The 8,907-nt window shown below is 38.4% G+C and overlaps 1 non-coding gene across 1 annotated transcript; it reads right to left on the reverse strand.

Moving 5' to 3' along the window:
- Positions 1–811: 811 nt before the first annotated feature.
- On the reverse strand, positions 812–883 carry Trnap-agg. The gene has a single exon. It is a non-coding gene; the product is annotated as a tRNA-Pro (tRNA).
- Between the last annotated feature and the right edge of the window lie 8,024 nt (positions 884–8,907).

Consider the following 8,907-nt stretch of genomic DNA (forward strand, 5'->3'; position numbering starts at 1 on the left):
GTTACACATGAATAGAAGCATGGCAAACACACACACACACACACACACACACACACACACACACACACACACACACACACACACACACACACAGCTCAACCACAATACATACATTACATGATCAGAAACCATACACAGATTGCACAACTGTTATGCACACATGCACATACATTCACCTTACTGCCTTTACCAACATACAGTATTATAAGCATTAACACTGTCCTTCACTGCATGATATAAGCATTCATAAAACACATATTGTTAGCACACATCTCATATATATACGTTAGTAGTTAGAATACATACATACTTATTATTATATTCATCGTGATACCCTTTTAAATTCCTATAGTTATACAAACATCGTGACTTGAACTGTTAGTAATCCCATGATCGCCTCTAGGTCACTCGTGCAGTACTAACAGGAGGGGCGTGGCCGGCTCTAGTCTGGGTTAATTTAAGTAGACACTGTTGAGTCTCTTGGTGGGTTGGTAGGTCGCGCTCCCAGTACCACTCTCATCGCCTCCTTCATCAGGCGTAATGCAATTGAAGGTGTGGTGTGGATGATTTGGTGCAGGTGATTTGGTCTTACTACTATTGATTTTTTGTTCTTACTATTGATTTTTTTGTTCTTACTGCTATTGAATTTTTGTTTTTTTTTTAGTTGTTGCTATTTGTTGTTATTGATGGTGGTTGTGCATGGTTTTTCTGCTGCTTTTCTTTTCTTTCTTCGTCTTCTACTTATTATTGACAGTAGAGGCAGTGGAAGAGGTAGTCATTGTATTTAAGGAAAAAATATTATCATACATTTGGGCCTGACCGGGATTTGAACCCGGGACCTCTCGCACCCTAAGCGAGAATCATACCCCTAGACCATCAGGCCGCTTGTTAACTTAATCTTTAGTGTTTTTATTATCATTATTTGTTTTGGCGATGGTAGCTGTGGTAATAGTAGTGCAAGAGGGGTGGTTTAAGAAAGGAACGGTTGAAACGGAAATGCTGTTCTGGAGTAATGCTTTGGGGTTGAGTGTGTATGTATGGCAGTGTTGGATGATGTCTCGTGATGGAGTGTAATATAAAATTCAGCATGCCTTAACATTCAGTCGTCTGGCTTCTCATATTTGACAAGTCGTTTTGGAGGATAATTGGTGCTTTCAGGTTTTTTTTTAGGATTTTACAGATAATTTGACAAGTTTCCTGTATTATCATTGGAGGAACAAATTTTTCAGAGAGAGAGAGAGAGAGAGAGAGAGAGAGAGAGATTCGCTTATCATGTGTTGCTGTGGGTTGTGGAAAGGTGAGGAAAGTAATGAGTGGTGTCGGTAGCATGTGTGTGTTTTGATGACGTGCAATTCCTAGAGTTATTCTTTTTATTGAAACTTTTTCGTTTGAATATTTTTGGCATTTTTTCTGTCACGATCCGTCTCTGATTTTGTCACTTTCATTTTAGTTTTTATTCCTTTTTTCAGCTGTTTTTTTTTTTTTTTTTTTTTTTTTATCCAAGCTTTGTGTTGGTCTCTTGTCTCTTCGTGTTTATCTTTGTTTCTCTACTGCAGTGGTTCCCAATCTTTTCTTGAGCGAGTACCACTTGGGGTCTCGTACAGTCCCGCCTATCACCTGGTTCCAGAAAACTCAATGCCAGCAAATATCAATTTATTTCCAATTATAACACACAAATGAATTAACATCTAGGATCACAACTTAATTTAATGCAAGGAATGCATCTGTTTCTTTTCCACCAGCTGATCAATGCCAGATTATCTTGTGTAAAGCAATGTTAATTCTTCTGAGAAATGAATGAATTTAGTTTAACTAAAAATCACGTATGATCCTGAAATTGCTCTTGTACCACCTGGAAAGCCTTCCTGTACCACTAGTGGTGCGCGTGCCACAGGTTGGGAACCACTGTTCTACTTCAGGTAAAGTGTCAGTAGATATCAACGCCTTCCTTGTCCAGAATCAAGTCAGTTCATCCACTCTTTCCGTAAGCCATCGCAATCCACGTGCATTCACAACACAGTTACTCATTAGGTTCGTTCTGTCACTCCTAAAACTTAAACATTCATCCACATTTGTCTTATTTATGTACTGATTGATTGATTGGGAGTATACGTACGTGCATTTTTTTCATTTTACTCTTTTCCTGCTACTTTCTTATTTCTTCCCTTCTTTCTCTTTCTTTTCCTCTTTCTCCTCCTGATGCAAATAAATCAGATCAACTTCTTTTTTATTATTGTCATTATTATTATTATTATTATTATTATTATTATTATTATTATTATTATTATTATTATTATTATTATTATGATCATGATTATTATTATTATGATCATGATTATTGTGATTATTGTTTTATCAAGTTTCACGTACGCTGCTCTGTTTACTGCAGAGAGAGAGAGAGAGAGAGAGAGAGAGAGAGAGAGAGAGAGAGAGACTGTAATTATCGTGTAATCTGAACAACACTTACGTACCACATACTAATTCATTTTTTCAGCACGAATATTATGATAATTATTTTGTTTTTATTAAGAATATTACTTTTCATGCCAAGCTAATCTGCAACTGAGGTCTTAATTTGCCAGTAATTAGATCTGTACTCTGTAAACCGTTATAATGTGTTATTTACACACACACACACACACACACACACACACACACACACACACACACACACACACACACACACACACACACCACATTAGAGTGTCTGCATTATAGTATTGTTAATTAGCAGTTGTTGGAATGTGGATGGTGCGCTGTGCAGGAATGTGTGTGTGTGTGTGTGTGTGTGTGTGTGTGTGTGTGTGTGTGTGTGTGTGTGTGTGTTAATTATAAGTTGCCTTTCTTGTTTGTTCAATTTACGCTAACTGTCCAAGCTCTCTCTCTCTCTCTCTCTCTCTCTCTCTCTCTCTCTCTCTCTCTCTCTCTCTCTCTCTCTCTCTCTCTCTCTCTCTCAGTACTCCAAATACCAGATTCAAAACAAATATACAGCACACGTCATAAACTCTAAATATTACACTGGTACTCGCAATCCAGACACTTTATGGCGACCTTAAATTCTTCGATATTAACTTTACCCCTTCAAGTGAAACGTTCAGTCCATTGCAGTGTGAGAAAAAAGTGCAATATTTGATGGTTTAGTGACATCGCATTTAATATCACTGCTGTTGTTTGGCTTTTGCACTTTGGAATATGAGCTTTGGTTTAATTTTCTTTTAGTTATGTATTTTTTTTCACACGTTTTTTTTTTTTTGTCAAGATTGTATTTGACTTAGAGTTATAAAGATGAGAGGAAAGTTTACTGAGTTGATAGTCTCTATAGGAAATAGCCAAATGATTATCCAATACTATAGGTTTAATTTCCTTTTAGTTGTCTATTTTTTAACACGTTTTTTTGTCAAGATTGTACTTCACCTAGAGTTATAAAGATGAGAGGAAAGTTTACTGAGTTGATAGTCTCTAAAGGAAATAGCCAGATGATTATTCAATACTATAGATTTAATTTCCTTTTAGTTATTTATTTTTCACACAATTTTTTTTTTGTGGAGATTGTATTTGACCCAGAGCTAAAACAATGAGAGAAAAGGTTCATTAAGATGATAGTTGTGAAAGGAAAGAGGCAAATGATTATCCAGTACTGTAGGAAAAGTGTCGCATAACCTTTCTTAAAAATTCAAGATCCAGGCAAGAGGAAATATGGAAGAAGGAAATTGCAAAGTGTACCAGTAGAAGTGATGAAAGGTTGAGAATACTGCTCCACTCTTGTATTAGCTCTTGTGTTACAGAGCTAAATAGGATAGAGGCGTAGAGCTTTTTATGTATTTTTTTTAAAGAAACATCTTGGTTTTCTGCAGGCGTTTGAATACCCATATAGACTAGAAAAATTATGATTGTTTGAATTCTCATTCCTTTTTATCTTTATTTATTTTCATTCATGCACATTTCATTTATTTATTGGATCATTTTATCTTTGTAGTGCAGTGGATGTTTAACTGAGGATGACCGTAGCAAAATAAATACGATGGCAACTTTGATATATTATTGCATACACGTTAATGGATTTGTCATTTATTATACATTAACCACGCTTGCAGTTTTATAGACCACTGTTTTAGGTACCATGCATTCCGGAACGTTAAGTACTAATATTTTTATTTTAACATGTCAGTAAATTATTGACGAGTTTTGATGCACGGTTGAAACAAGGTAATAGATTAGATTATTGCTCAATTTATACACACGTTTTGCTCAAAGGACGCGTGAAATGTCCAATTTTACACTGAGTTATTGGAATATTTCGATACTGGAAGCAGCTATGTATTAAATTTAGGAACGAAAAACAAACATTCATACAACCGGTCATCTTTTGACTACTAATTCTCAAATATAATTACTGGTGTTGATCGTAATACTTTGAAAAATAAGATGAAATAGATGAAATTAATTAATAAACTTACCGTAAATACATGTTAGTTGAAGTTATCCATAAACACACACACACACACACACACACACACACACACACACACACACACACACACACACACACACACACACACACACACACACACACACCATATTCCTTGCACATTGATTTACTCCTTCACTCCGCCACTGTAGCAAATAACTGATCTTATATTCAACCTGGTCATTTCTCCCTCTCCTTCACCTCCTCACCCCTTCCCTTCATATCCTGACTCTGCTACACTACTACTACTTATTCACTCTCAGTTTCTCTCTCTCTCTCTCTCCTTTCACGTTTCCTTCCTTACTCGCTCTCAGTTCCTTCTTCATATCTTGTTACTTCTCACGTTCCTCTTCTTCCATTTATTCATCATTTATTCTTTTATTTTTTTTCTACTCTTTCATTATTCTACTTCATTTCTCTTTATTTTCACCCATGTCAATATTTTTTAGTGTTACTCTTTTTACCTTTTTTTATTTGTTCGTTTTTCTTCGTGTTTTCCTTTTCGTTATGAATTTCGTTCTTTCTTCTCATAGCTTTCCTCTTTAATTTCCTCATTTTAATTAACTGTTTGAATTTATTTGTTATTTCTTTTAATATTTCTTCCTTTCATTCTCATTCTCGCTCTACACGGCTGTCCTTCCTTGTCCTCTTGTCATAACTTGGAGTCCTCTTATTAAAAATCCTCTCTTTCTACGCTTATTACTCTTCCTCCTTCTCCTCTTTCTTCTCGTTCATACTTCCATTCTCATCCTTTCCTCAAATTTCTTCATTCCTCTGCTCCTCTGTTCATACTTTCTCTCATCTTTCATCGTTATCTCCGTTTTCTTTCCTTTCCCTTATTTCATTCTTCCTCTTGTTCCTTTTCTATCCTTCAATTTTTTTTTGCTCTGTGTTCTATCTCTACTTTATCCCTGTTCTATCTATCCACTTTATCTCTGTCATTTATTCTTCGCTTCCCTTCCTTTTTCTTCTTTCGTTATTATCTTCTCTTCTTCCATACTCCTCTCTTTTTCCTCTTTCCACGTCACAGTAACTGCCCTCCTCATCGCAAGACTTCCCCTTCTCTCTCTCTCTCTCTCTCTCTCTCTCTCTCTCTCTCTCTCTCTCTCTCTCTCTCTCTCTCTCTCTCTCTCTCTCTCTCTCTCTCTTCTCATTTCCTACCCTCCCTCTCTCCCATCTTCACTCTCTTCCACTCCCACGTTCCCATCCTTTCTCCACTTCCCTACACTCTCCTTCCTTCCCTGTAACTTTCCCTCCCTCCCTCTCTCTTCCCCTCTCCCCGGTGTTTCCCTGTTCAGCCTCCCATTGGCCTTCCCCTCCCCCGTGCGTGTCTGTGTGGACTATTGATCACACCACGCTGGGTCTGTTGCCGCCAATCCCGTCTTCAACCCAAATTCTGAGGCGCCACCTTCCATGCCTAGTGTCGTAGCTGCATTTGTTTCCACCTCTTTGCTCTCACTGTGTCCTCTGCTCGTTCTCTCGTTCTTATGTTTTTATGCTTCTTTTCTCCTCTATTCTTCTTTTTTCTTTTCTTAGATCGTGTTTCGTTTTTTTTATTTTTGTCTTCTTTTTCGTTTTTTTCTTTATTCTTTTATTCCTTTTGTTATCCTTTCATTATTGCTTGCTTCTGTCTTTCAGTATTTTTATTTCTTCCTTCAATTGTATCTTCATCAATTCTTTTATTCATGTTCCTTCCTTTATCATTTCCTGTTCTTTCTTTCTCATTCGCTTACTTTCATTCCTTTTCGTTGTCCTTCACTTCTTCATTTCATCTCTTCCTTCCTTCCTCTTCTTTTTCATTTCGTCTTATTTTTTTTTCCTTTCCCTCCTTTCGTCAACTTCTCATCTCTTCCTTCCCTCCGTGTACCATCTTTTTTTTTCTAATTCCTTCCGTTTCCTCCTTTCGTCAACCTGTCATGTCTTCCTTTCCTCTTTCCCTGTCTACTTACTCTCTTTATTTTCTTCCGTTCCCTCATTTCGTCAACCTCTCATATCTTCCTTCCATCCTTGTTTACTATCTTAATTTGTTCAGTTCCCTCCCTTCTGTCAGTCTCATCCCTTCCTCGCCTCTTCCCTCCCTGTCTCCTGCGCTTCCCGCCTCACCGTTCTGTAAGCAGCAGCAGACATGGAGCTCAGGGCAAAGCTTAGGGTCTCACCACCTACCATCTTGGGTATTAGAGTGGGTTAGGGCGCGCCAACACACACACACACACACACACACACACACACACACACACACACACACACACACACACACACACACACATTGCCGTAATTGTTGCATTTTTTATAATTTTTCTGTGATTATTTGCTTTGTAGTGTTTTTTTTTTTTTATATATAATTAGGTGTTATTTTAAGTGTTCGTGTGTTATTTATATATTTTTAATAATAATAAGTGTTTGGCCAAATTCCAAAAGCACATGTATATATTTGAGTAAAGCCTTCTATTCCTTCTTTCTCTTTTCCTCCTCCTCCTCCTCCTCCTCCTCCTCCTCCTCCTCCTCCTCCTCCTCCTTCTCCTCCTCCTCCTCCTCCTCCTCCTCCTCCTCCTCCTCCTCCTCCTCCTGCAACTTCTCATTTCACATCATAACACTTCATCATGGCCTGAATCTGTTGTCTCTCTCTCTCTCTCTCTCTCTCTCTCTCTCTCTCTCTCTCTCTCTCTCTCTCTCTCTCTCTCTCTCTCTCTCTCTCTCTCTCTCTGATTGATGGGAGTATCAGTTAACTTGTTGAATGAGCTCGTCTCTCTCTCTCTCTCTCTCTCTCTCTCTCTCTCTCTCTCTCTCTCTCTCTCTCTCTCTCTCTCTCTCTCTCTCTCTCTCTCTCTCTCTCTCTCTCTCTCTCTCTCTCTCTCTCTCTCTCTCTCTCTCTCTCCCTGTTCCAGTCCATCTACAGTAATTTGTTAACGGTTCAGTCTACGGTGTGGAAGGAGGAGAAGGAGGAGGAAGGGAAGGGAAGGAAAGAGAAGGAGGAGCAGGAGAAGGAGGAGAGTTTGAGGGGGATGTACTGAGAGGAGTAGATGGAAGACGAGACACGAAGGAGGGGAAGGGATTGAAGGAGAAATAGAAGAGGGAGGACAAGGGGAGGAGGAGGAGGAGGAGGAGGAGGAGGAGGAGGAGGAGGAGGAGGAGGAGGAGGAGGAGGAGAGGAATACAAACTAAAGAGAAGACAGTAACGACCCTACTGGACATAACGAGGCTGTCTGTGTGACTTTGCTACCACTGCAGATTCTTAGAGTTAAACCCAAAATGATATCAGGGTTCAAGGAAGGAAAACAAGAAAACACAGATAAAAAAGTTAAAGATGTGATAGGAAAGGTTGAAATAGAGATGTTACTATCTAGTACAGTGAATAAGAGAAAGAATTTAGGAGGAGGAGGAGGAGGAGGAGGAGGAGGAGGAGGAGGAGGAGGAGAAGGAGAAGGAGAAGGAGAATGATAATAATAATAATAGGAGGAGGAGGAGGAGGAGGAGGAGGAGGAAGCTAAAGAAGAAGAAAAAGTAAAAATAGAAAAGGAGTAGATGAAAGTTATAACCGGAGAAGATTATGATAAAAATAGAAATATATTCATGCCATTTTCCTTTTTTATATATTTCTTTTTTTTTCGATAGTTTTTTCTTACATCAACGAGTGTTTTGTAATGGATAATTCACTGCCTTTGTGTTCATACTGAAGAAGGCAAGAAGAGGATAAACTATGAGTTAAATATAGAAAACTCGAGTGTAATACAGATTCCTGCAAATGGTTTTATACTGATGAACATTTAAAACGAGAATATACAAAAATTGGGTCGAAAATAGTGTTGTGGTTGATTGAAAGACCCTCAGAATGAACGTTAGAGGTAAACAAACATTTAGAGAGTTTCGAGAAGAGGTTGTACGTGATTATGATGATAAATGGCAGCGCTCTCCATCATCTGACTTTTCTATTATGCGGTCTCTTTGGGAACTGGCACTGAAGTTGATCTTTGCTTTTACCCTCAAATCTTTCGTTCTTGGCCAGTGTACCTCTTGCGTAAAAGAAAAAAAAAGTGTTAAGTCTTCAATGCGCAGGAGTTGTTTCTTGGAGGTGCTCTTGTATTTTGCAGTATTCTAATTGTATTTTCTTATGTGAGTGGGTATCTTTGCTGGAGGGTGTTGAGGTATTGGTGTCTTTGCAGTGTGGTGTTACCTATCTTGGTCACGGACAGAGGGCGATGGGGTGTTCGTGCTCAAAGTGCCACGTTAGCACCGCCCTCACGTCTCCTGCGCCTGTTAGGGAATTACCTGTGAGATTCCAACGTGTGGCGATATTTGAACCTCACTACTGTAGCTTCTCTCACCGTCGCCTTTCGATTACGTCTCGCTAATGCCTGGCTATTTATTGTCTCTATATTTTTATGTATTAGGAAGAAGTGTTCAAAACAAAAGTAAAAAATGATAAAGAGTTCGTTCATAAA

Source organism: Portunus trituberculatus, chromosome 15 (genome assembly GCF_017591435.1).
Source record: "Portunus trituberculatus isolate SZX2019 chromosome 15, ASM1759143v1, whole genome shotgun sequence".
NCBI lineage: Eukaryota > Metazoa > Arthropoda > Malacostraca > Decapoda > Portunidae > Portunus > Portunus trituberculatus.